The sequence below is a fragment of the Echinops telfairi genome, unplaced genomic scaffold (assembly GCF_000313985.2).
Source record: "Echinops telfairi isolate 266 unplaced genomic scaffold, ASM31398v2 ScPeMD7_18;HRSCAF=68, whole genome shotgun sequence".
Classification (NCBI taxonomy): Eukaryota; Metazoa; Chordata; class Mammalia; order Afrosoricida; family Tenrecidae; genus Echinops; species Echinops telfairi.
The window spans coordinates 84,624,945-84,636,422 of record NW_022103915.1 but is presented as its reverse complement, the minus strand read 5'-3'; the positions used below and the strand labels follow the sequence as shown (position 1 = coordinate 84,636,422).

The 11,478-nt window shown below is 47.1% G+C and overlaps 1 protein-coding gene across 3 annotated transcripts in view; it reads right to left on the bottom strand.

Moving 5' to 3' along the window:
- CUNH14orf93 (chromosome unknown C14orf93 homolog) overlaps window positions 1-11,396 on the bottom strand; it is a 25,120-nt gene extending 13,724 nt beyond the window's left edge. The window contains exons 1-2 of one of the 3 annotated variants that reach the window (XM_045287609.1): window positions 8,172-8,251; window positions 1,906-5,895 (exon numbers count right to left, since the gene is read on the bottom strand). The gene's annotated coding sequence lies outside the window, so the exon portion shown is untranslated. Of the gene's footprint in view, window positions 1-1,905; window positions 5,896-8,171; window positions 8,252-11,290 lie in introns of those variants that run through there. The other 2 variants (XM_045287610.1, XM_004698472.2) reach the window with 2 other exon arrangements.
- Window positions 11,397-11,478: the final 82 nt, after the last annotated feature.

Here is an 11,478-nt window from a genome sequence, read left to right as displayed (position 1 = left end):
CTTAACAACCCCATACGACAGAGCAGAACTGTCCCTGTGGGTTCCCCATGCCCAACACCTCAGCTTTCTCACACAAAGCGCTGGGCAGCAGCCCAAGGCATACGTACCTACACGCCACCAGCCTTTCCCTTTTTTTAACAATCATTTTATTGGGGGCTCTTACAGCTCTTATATAACAACCCATACATCAATTGTATCAAGCATATTTGTACATATGTTGCCATCACTGTTTTATAAACATTTAGTTTCTACTTAAGCCCTTGATATCAGCTCCTCATTCCCCTCCTCACTCCCCCGTCATGCCTTTGACTATAGTTGAGCTACTTAAAATAAGGCAGAAAGGGCTGGGGGCTGGTTTGTACTACTGAGAACACTCCAAGGAACTTAATAAATACTGTCATTTTTCTAAAGGAGAGATTATAGGGGCGGGGGGTGGGGAGCAAAAGGCCCTTCGGCCTGAGGCTTCCTAAGTGATGAAACCTTAACTATGTTTACCATTTCCTTCAGAGATAAATTTCTATCACATCTTATAAATTATAACATCACAATTAAAAGGAGAGGAGATGAGGAAATGTTCCTGTATACTGAGATGGCCTTTTTTGAATCAGCAATCTCATTTCAGTAACAGGCGATATAAGTGCCTCTGAGGAACTAAAATGTAAATCTGACAATGCATTTTAATTACATTTGGTTATTAAAGAATAGTCTTTAATTTGCTCTTTCTACCCTTTATGTCGAAGAAACGGCTTATCTGTGCCAAATTTTCACTTCGCGCAAGAACTTAACTCAACTCCGTGTACAGCTTTCCTGTCATTAGAGTCACTGGAAGGCACAGCTACACCTAAAACTAAAGGTTAAAGCCAAATTAAAACTAAAGGTTACAGGAAAGCACTAAGCGATTCTCTGTCAATTTATGGATGAATTATTTATCTAGCTGTTTCCTTCCTAAATAAGGGCCGAGCTTGCTCCTTCAGCTTTTTTAAACAGCATCATGCAAGGTGTTTAATCTTACAGAAGAGGTGCGTCCGAGGGCAGTGGACTGTAGCTCCACAAAGGCTTGCCCACTGGGCCCAGCATTTAGACAACTAGAAATCAATGTGCATCCGCTTGGGGCAACAGCTCCTTAGACATGAGGATGGTGACACGTCCCCAGGAGAGACCAATTGCTGGTGAAGGACACCGTGCTTGATAAAGCCAGAGGAGAGGAGGGAGGCCCTCAGTGCGATGGGTTGGCACATTGGCTGCAACTAGGAGCTTGACCACAGCAACAGTGTAAGGATGGCGCAGGACCTGGCTGTGACACAGCGGCTGCTCTGCGCCAGAGCAGACTTGAGGGCGCCGAGTAACAAGAGATTTGCACCGCACCCCCCCACCCCCGCCCCCTCACTCCTTCTTACTCATGCCTTGAGCCCTTCCACATCTCCTTCAATGGTCTTTCTCAGGCCATCTTTCCAAAACAGCAACAGGGAGTTATAGAAAAGATGCAATGCGCACCTGGCTGCACTACTTAGGAGTTTGTGAATTTAGACTAAAGAGTGCACTTCTTGGAGCTTCATATTCTCAGCCAATCCTACTCTGGGGTGTTTTTGTCAAGATTATTTATACATGTGTGTCAGTCACCTCCAGGATGCAAGTTTCCCAGCTGGCATCTGCATGAGGCGACTATCCCTGAAGCCTTTCGTGATTCTACCCTGGACACAGCTATCCAGATTCCCTGATCTGAAAAAACGCAGCAGCTTGAAATAGCATTCGGAGATGTCCCCCGCCCCCCTCCACCTGTAAATTTAGTATCAACTTAAACTAAACAACAATACTTTCAAATCTGCAAAGATGTATTGGGCACAAGCCCTCTATTGTGCAAATTTGAAAGGTAACTGAGAAAAGGTATTTTAACGCAGTACTTACTATCATAACCTGTCTGGGAAGAAGCACACCACAGTGCTGCGTGGAAGCAAGATGGCCAGATGGTGTCTCAGGGCCCAGTCCTGGAGGGTCAGCCCCACAGAGGAAGACCGTCAAACCAGACGGACTGGTGCAGTGGCTCCCCCACTGGGCTCCACATGGCATGACTGCGGGGCGCGCAGCCGGCGGTGTGTTTTCTCTTGTACACAGTCGCTGTGACTCGACAGCACCCAACAACGGCGAGTGGCATGAGCTGGCTTTAGGATAATACTCCACTCTGCTGGAGTTATATTTATTCCCATGTGAGATTACCTTTTGTCCTTGTTCCCCCACTTTGTGTATGATCACCGTATGTCCATTTCAGAGCGTCATACTCAGGACGACAGATTGATGTCCTTGAATTAGCCTGCCTACTAAAAGCCTGGGAGAGTGCAGTGCAGCATGGGGGGCTGCAAGGGACTCTTCTTTGGTTTCCATGGACACCACTGCAGCCCTAAATTCCCTACTTCTAGCCATAGTCTCCCACCTGAAGCCCTAAGGCAGGGGAAAAAATTGGGGTTTGCAGGCAAATAAAAGTCATATATCAAGTGATAAAAACCCAATTAGCAACTTAAATGCAGACGAGTGATTAAAACAAACACATCAAAAACTATAGCTGAACCTGTTGCTGTCGAATCCACTAGCGCTCAGAGCAACTCTTGAGCGCTTGAAGTCAACTGCTCCCGAGAGCTCTCCCGGCTGCTTTTACAGGACAGACCCACTAGCCTGCCTTCCTGGAGCTGAGCGCGAGGGCAAACCACCCCACCCCACCTCCGGGAAACAGGTTGGTTCTGACTCAGAGAGAGCCAGTCAACAGCAGCACAAACGGCCTCGCCCCCGCTGCACCGCTGCTCTGTGTTTAAGTCCATGGTTGCAGGCGCTGTATCATTCCTTCTTGCCGAGGGTCCTGCCCTCTGACCGATATCCTTCTCCAGGAGTTGGTCCCTCCCGACAAGACGGCTGAAGGATGTGCCAAGTGTCACCGTCCTCACATCTAAGACGCGTCATGGCCGTACTCCTTCCTAGGCAGGGCTGTTCACTTTCTGGTCGTACATGGCATGTTCGGTATTTTTCACCAACACCAAAATCCAAATGCCTCAAGTCTTCTATGATGTTCCTCACTCATTACCCAGTTTTCACATACACCAAAGGCAATTTAAAGGCAGCATGGCTCAGGTCAGGTGCACCTTAGCCCTCAACGTGACAGCCTTGTTTTTTAACATGTCGAGGCGAAGCATCGGTAGCTGGAGGGAGACACAGCCTCAAGGAAAAGAAAAACAACTCCGAGATCACGTGATCGACCTCTGCAAGACCAAAAACCCCTTTACTGGGAAACAACCAAGCTGCAAAAATTAGGGGGGGGGGGTTCCATCTTTTCATTTCATTTTTCCACAAAATTTTGGAAGCTCCCTCATACCTTTCAGTAACATAACTGGCAACTGTTGTGGATTGGGTTGTGTCTCCACCCCCACCCAGTGGGGCTACTTTACTCGGTGGCTTGGCAGTTGCATCATGATATGATCATCTAATCCACGGTACGGGGATTAGGGTGGGATGCAACACCTTCCTGAGGGCACAACCCTGCAGTGTGGTCGGCATCACTGCCTTTCATTTTCCTAATTATACAAGAGAGACAAGCAGAGGAAGGACCTAGAAGGACCAAGAAAGAAGAAAGCTGAGAGCAGCACATGTCCTTTGGACCCGGGGTCGCTGTGATGAGGCCTCCTCGAGCAAAGGGCGGGGTGATGCCAAGACACAGGGAGATTCCAAGGGGCATGGAGCCCACAGATGTTGAAGGAGACAAGGACCCCCATCCAGAGCGACACGGGGAGAAAGTGGGTGAATCCAGACATCCAGCTTCCTAAACTGTGACATAATAACCCGGCTTGTTAAAGTCCTTCACTTGCGTATTTCTGTACAGCAGCACTAGGTAACTCAGACAGTGACTATACCTGTAGACTTTGCCAAACGGAATGCATAGGAGTAAGACAGACTGTATCTGTGGAGAGAGACGATGGAGAAGTTCAGTTTCATCAGTCAGAACAGGGCCAAGGGCTCACTGTAGAACAGACCATCCGATGCAGGCTGAAGGAAGCCCACACACATATATAAAAACATGATACAGACGGAAAAGTTCTGGAGTTGGTTCAACATAATGCTAAGATCAACACAGAAAAAATGCACATGATGATGTGTTCTTTTAGAAGAGCTTCGGACTTATTCTTGAGTAATGTGGAAGATGAACTGTTCAACTCAAAAAGCCAAACTCACTGTCATCGTGGATTCAGACTCATAGTGATGCTATAGGAACAGGGGTTCCGAGACGCGACTCTTTCCCGGGAGAGGAAAGCCCCACTCGGCCGGAGTGGCAAATGATTCCCACTGCTCCCTGGGGCCCGCAGCCCTGTGCGTAACCACTGCACCACCAGGGCTACTGCAAGATGAATTGTTAGAGGAGTAAAAAGTTTAGTTGCCTTTTTTTTTTTTTAAATCAGAGGAATTCACAGAGTACATGTCAAGAGATCAGAGCAAAGGGGCTCATCAGAGTCAGGCAAACAAAGTGGACCGAGAACCTTGAAAGCCAAGATAAGAAAACTCTTAGAGCAGATGTCAACAACCTTTTTCGGTAAATAATTTATGGCTGGCTTTGCAGGTCAGGGGGGTTCTATCCTCACTACTCAATCCTGCCATTGTGGCTCGAAAGCGGCACAGGCACTACGTGGCAAGTGCTCGTGGCTGGGTTCCAGTAAAGCTTGACCTATGGGCACTGGGATTTCAATGTCACATCCTTTTCACACGTCACAAAATATTACACATTTACATTTTAAAGTGTGAAAGTAAATGTTAATTCTTGGTTTATGGGCCAATAAAAAAGGCTAGTGGTTACAATTTAGCCTGTGAGCTATAGTTTATTTTAGATTCCTAACATGGAATGGTTAAAGATATTTGAGATGCTTTTAACTAATAAGGAAGGAGCCGAGGAGAATGAGGGATGGAGACGTGAAGGATTTCAACTTCCTAGAGGAAGCAATCATGATTTCTTTATATAATAAGGATAGAGGTATTGGTGAAAGACAACTCCAAGATTGTAAGTCTGAGGGTTAGAAGATGGGGACCCTGACAGAACGACAGCAATGAGGCCGTAAGGAGGGGCGGTCATGCATTAGAGAGGACGTGCGTGTATTAACTGACGGCAAGAACTCTTAAGGGGAATATCCGGAGATCAACTGACTAGGACTGAAAACCGAGGGCAAGAGGAAGGTCAGTCCTGGAATACAGATTTGGGAATCTTTGGATAAAGGGTTATCCTTGAAACGGAGTGTGTGAATAAGCTTGGCCCAGACATAAGTGCGAAGAGAAAGACAAGGCCAAGGACTGGACCTCCAGCAGAGCCATAGTTCCAGACCAAAGAAGAAGGTTCATTAAAAGAGAAACTTTAGGAGGAAAACAGTGGTTATGGAAACCAAAGTACAGAGTGTCGAAAAAGTGGACTTAATCAACTGTGACAAGTACAGCAGGGTGGTTAAAAAGTTGTAAATTAAGGAAAGACATTTTATTTGTCTGCGACGGTATTGCTATCGATGACCAGAGAGACGTTTTTTGTGGTAGACGAAATATTATGCAGTAGATTGGTGAGAAACACACAAGACATAAAGCCACGTCTTTTGGAATTTAGTTAGCCAAAGGAGACATGAAATAAGTCAGAAGTGGCTTTAGGGTTAAAACATCTTCATGACACAGAAAGTGTCGATGTACAATGTATTTAAAAAGCAGAAGGTAAAAAAAAAAAAGGGAAAGGTCAGCGAAGAATAAAAGATGGAAAGAGAATAAAAGATGGAAGACCTTAGAGAAGGATGTTAGTTTTCTTCCAGCGAAGATCTTCCCAATGTGAACAAGCAGCTCCTCCTTCTCTCGAGGCTGCAGTGAAGAACATGTCTGCAGGGCAAAGACTGGCTGGAATGAAGACAGGAAGACAAAGCTGTATATTTATAAAGGCCCCTTTTTACTTTGGGGATATTTCCCCCCCTCAGAATAAGTAAACTAGCTATTACAGCGTCAATGTCAAGGGCATGAATGGATGTATTATCTGTTGTTTGAGCCTGTTAAATTCTGCATTTCTATCCCTGCCATCTGGAAAACAACGGCGTGGTGGTGACATCTATCTCTGACTTCACAAGGAGGCAGGAGAATCAAGACCAAGGCCCCACTTGGATTCCCATGAGGCAGAAGTCAGACACGTACCTCAGCCCTCCAGCCCTTTCCCCAGTTCTGACACCAAGCCTCCCTCCCACGGCCTGCCCTCCCTTCTGCTAGCTTTGATCATTCGTTGCAATGGTGGCACAGAACTCACAATCCTCACAATTACGGGGTTCATCAGGGAAACAACAGGCATCACTTGGTATCGGGATCAACTTGTGAGTCACAGGAACAACACTGAAGGAGCTCATGGACTGCGATAGCTTCAGAATTCTCCCCCTCTGCTACTGGGGAGGCCCTGCTGTGGACTTTCTTGGGTAAGTGTTACAACTCTTAGGCCCAACGTTGACAATAGCCCCACCACAGCCATCTCACTGGGGTCTTACTGGTTCCTGCCATCTTGCGCTGGTTTCCCTCCTGCTGTACTGCCAACTCTTGCTGTCTTCCACTTTCCACCTCCCTCTCTGGCTCCTGAGTCCGGGAGGCTCTTGGCTCAGAGACCGGAGGCCCACTTCTAGTTCTTTTCCTGAGTATAGTGAGTGAGGTTCCCCCTTTCTGCCTTCAGGATGGTTCATTTTAAGCCCAGCAAACAAACAAAACCCAAACTCTGCCCTCAAGTCAATGGTGACTCATAGTGAATCCCTGTGGGTTTCCATGACTTTGTAACTGTGTATGGGAGTAGAAAGTCTACTTTCTAGCTGCTGGTGGTTTTGAACTACCAACCATGCAGATTTACAGCCCAACGTGAAGCCACTACATCAGGCTCCTTTAATCCTAGTAGGATGGTAAAACTGACCAATCCTCATTTACAAGTCATACATAGTCACACCCACACAAGGGTCCCAAGCACCTTAAGTGCATCCTTAACAAGCTTCATAAGCCACGCATACCTCACCTGCGTTATGCCCCCCTACCCCCCATTTGGTGGGAGTTACAAAACCATCTTAAGAAAGGCCATGTAAAAGCAATCTCTTGTACCACACACACATCTCAGGCTTAATACAATTACTTCTCTTCCATCTTAATACAATTTTGCTTCTTCTCCATCCCTACCAGAAGGTTCTCCAGACAACTTATCTCTGCTAACATGATTAACATAACCAAGTTTTAATCTGCTTTTTAAATTTTACCCGCCCCCCTCAAATATCTCTAATAATTCCGGAAGCAATCCATGGGATGTTTGGCAAAGCAAGGGTTAACATGAGTAAATTACCAGCTAGTGTCTACTCTATACCATTAATCATGTCAACTTTTGCTATGCCAGATTGCTAGTCTATTTTAAAGCCAAGAGTTCATATTTTGTTGAAGAGAAATATATACATATATATATATATACATACACATATAAACTCTGATGGACCATTATAGAATAATACATTTGTCTTTTGCAAAATGCCATCAACTTCCTGATCTTCAGCCTTCAGAGTTGCCAGTCACAATATGACCATCGACATTGAACTTTGCTTTCCATGTTCAGTGTTTGTTTCAGTACTGGTCTCATTTGAAAGGCTCATATGAAAATGAGCCCAGAATATACTCTTCAGTAAGTTTTAAATTTTTTTCTTAAATATACTTAGATGAAAAGAAACTCATCTCCTTTAGACAGGCAGTTTAGTTCAGGGTGAGACTGTCCATAATCTTAACTCTCCCTCTCCTCCCAAGTCACGTGTATTTTTGCTAGAACTAAATATATCATACTCTTGGCAGCTCCCTCGCTTGCTTCTTCCCATTCTGGGTTTGCATTTTCTGCATGACTGAGTTCACCTCCAAACTATGGGAAATAAAAACTTTTTTTCTTTTTGCACTATTGAATAGATGTGTATGATATATGTCATCACTCAGATGATACATGTTTTCATAATGGGCCCTTAACTCACTCAGGCAGGGTCAGGACAGTGATGGACTTCTTTATAAATGCGATTACTGGAAGCATGACAATTCATGCCAGAATCTTCATTTTAAGGAAATAAAAAAGGAAAATGGCCACCAAGAGCTGCTGAGGCGCAGGCGGGTGAAGGTACAAAATGGCTCACCAGTTAGGTTCTCCCCAAAACCTGTTTCTACCAGGAATGAGTATCACACAAGACCGGGTAAGCAAATACCGGAACAGGCTATTTGCCTACATTTTGAAAGAGTGATTGGTCCAAGGATCTGAAAAACGAAACAAAAACGAAATCCTCATTTTGGGTGGAGAAAGGGAACGGTGGACTCGGACAAAACGAGATCGTCAACAAACAGATTCCAAAACTCCAAGTACTTGTCTAAATGTAGGTGCGTTTTCAGCCGCGGGTAGCATCGTCCTTTTTGTTCACATTTGCGAAGCGACAACGCCTTGGTAATATTAAATTTCTGATTTAAGATTTAAGCACATGTATGTGCCTGACACAAAGGGGCTCTTGGTGCTTTTCCGGTGAAAATCAAAACCTTGCTCCCAGAACTTCATCATGTGCCCAGCAAGCCCTCAGTAAACGTGGGTTAAATCTTAAAGTCAGCGATGACTAGGTGGGCACCAGGAACCGCCGGAGCGTTTCCCAAAGGGCGGTGAGACGAAGCCACCGAGCGCGGACAGCTCCGCCGCGGAAGCGCAGGGCTCGGCCGGGAGGCAGCGGGGACACCGCAACCCACCCCTCCGCCAGGCCACGGTGCGTCCTGGGGGCCCGGGGGAGGGCCAGGAGCGGAGCGCCCCGAGAGGCGGCCGAGGGCACTCGGCGCCATCGATTCCGATAGGGGGCGGAGTAGGAAGCGCCCGGTGGCTTCCCGCGCTTGTGAATCTTTACATCTTCCTCCCCGAACCGACCGAGGGTTAGCTAGCCCACAGAGCTCCTCCTAGGACCTCAAGAACTGAGGCGAAGAGTGGCTTGGGAAGCCCGCGCGGCGTCCCTGCGTGTGTGCCCCGCGCAGCCGCGCCCGCGGACCCGGCGAAGCGGAAGCGTGCTGGCGAATGGCCGAGGGAGCCCGCGACGCCCGCCCGTGTACTAGGCCTGCGCGCGCACTCGGAAAGGCACCGCCCCTACCCCGCCCACGGCTCTCTAGCTCCCGGTGATTGGCTCCTGGGCGACAGGCTAGAAAAGCCAAGGATGCTATTGGCTGAATTTCAGTCACTCAATAAGCAAGGGAGGGGCGGGGCCTCTTCAGGGCGGGACACGGCTGTGAGGCATTTTCAAGGCCTTCAGACGCCATCTTGGCTTTTTTGTTTACCAGCCTTTGTCCCCCGATGCTCACAAAGCCTTGTGTACATGTTCTAAGTACCGCGGGCACAGGCCGGGTCCACTCACTCGGTGGCGGAGGGGTTTGGTTCCTGCTGGCCTTGGTGACAGGTCTTCCAGACATCACCGGCAAAGAGGCAGTTCTCAAAGTTTGGCGTCTCGAGGGATCCCGCGGATTCCCAAGAAAGCCAAGCCAGTGTAGGGAGGCTAAGCCAACGGTAGATTCGTGCGAGGAAACCCTCGCTTGGAAAGCACCTCCGAGCAGGGAAAGTGGATAATTTGATCCCAAAATCAAATAACCCAGAAAGTCAAGGGCTTAGGATGCATTCCGCTCGGGTGGAGCGCTCCTCTTTTCTGAGAAGGGTAAAAAGTGAGGTTAAAAAATCTATATTCGCAGGGACCTGCCGTGAGGAAGGAAATAACTGGGGTAAACCCCCTTTGAAATTCTCATCACCACCGTCATTACACAGTGACTAGGCTCTGACTAGATTTCAAGTTAATCGGGATCTAAACTTGTGAAATGACCCACCTCAGAGGTGAAGCAGTAAGCATTGATCTGACTGGCACTGACATTGTGCCCTGCCAGCCGGGAACACACATCCGTGTTCATCCGTGTTCCCAATGAGGGTCTGGAGCAGCAGGCAGGGGGATACCCCTCGTGTGACACAGGAGGCTGCCTGGTGTCCTCCACCGAGACACGTGGGAAAAATGCTTTTCATCCCCAAAATGCAACCCGATAGTCAAAATGCCTGTCACCCGTCTCCCACTACTTTGCCTCTGAGTCCTCAGCTCCCCTTTGACCCCCATCACCACCCACGTGAGCGGTTTTTGAGAACAGGCCTTGACTGGTTTGTTTTCTTGATAAGTTGCCAGCTCTGAAGCTTTGCAAACAAACCCCAACCTGCAAACGCCTATTCTGTTAAGTCGAGAGAATTTTCATTCAGGACACACTAACCACACATAAAGGCCAAAATATACACAGCTGTACATTTAAGAACGTGAGACATTAAAAAGTAAAACCACTTATGCAAAACAATCACTAAAGAATGCTTTGAACCACAGACTCAATAACTTGCCCACTCTCAATTGCCACATGGACCATATACTCCCTGGCAATTATTTAATTATTCACTAATCAGATCCTTTAGAGGAGGAGCAGAAAACAAAATATGCACACAGAACAGAAGTGTCGGTCTGCGAAGCATAGGGTCTCGTATAAGCCTGTCCTTCAGACACGAAATCCTGTTTGGATCACATTTGGGAACACATCAAAATCACATCCTATTACTTTGCACACACATAAGACCAAAATCTGCTACGGCACATATACACATACTGTACATACACACAAAGAACAAAACCCCAAGCTAACCCTTTCCAAAGCACTGGCTTCAAAAAACACAAACAGAAATGTCCTTGTGAGGATGCGCGTGCAAGGCACAGGAAGACCGAAAAGGCTTTTTCCCCCTCCCCAGGGAAGTAAGTGTCTCGATTATAAAATCCTAATGTTTTTAACCTATTGGCCTTGGGCAGCGGCCACACGCAAGCCGCTTGGTTTTGGTTCTGAAGGAGGGGGTGTAAAACGCACCCAAACAGCTTTGTGAAGGAGCCGCAAACCTCTTTCATTTCGGAGACAACGCTGCCCGTGGCAAAAAAATTTACATTATCCCTTCACCCCACTTTCAAAAAAAAGAAAAACTACTTTCCAAACAGCTGCATTTTAAAAATCCCTCAACCACAAAAATTTACCAGTTCTCAAAATGGGATAGCTTAAAGGGAAAAAAAAAACTCTATACATTTGACGGGAAACAATTGTACACGGCCATCGCGCGTCTCAACTTCTTGGTATATTTGAAAACCATGACCAGGAAAAAGAGAGAGGAAGAGAGACGACAGAGAAAGAAACGGGGGCGAGAGCACATTCCCCTTAGCAACAGTTTCCTCACCCCGACACTGCCACAGATCTCTGTTTTTCTTTTTTCCCCTTTACATTTGAACACACACACAAGATTAAGCAGGGGAAAAAATGGAAAAGGATACCCGAAGGTCGTATGGCTCTTTGTATTCGTGTGTGTGCAAAAAGGAGGACTCGCGGAGCCGGAGCCTGCAAGCCCCGCCCCTCGGCGGGCGCCCG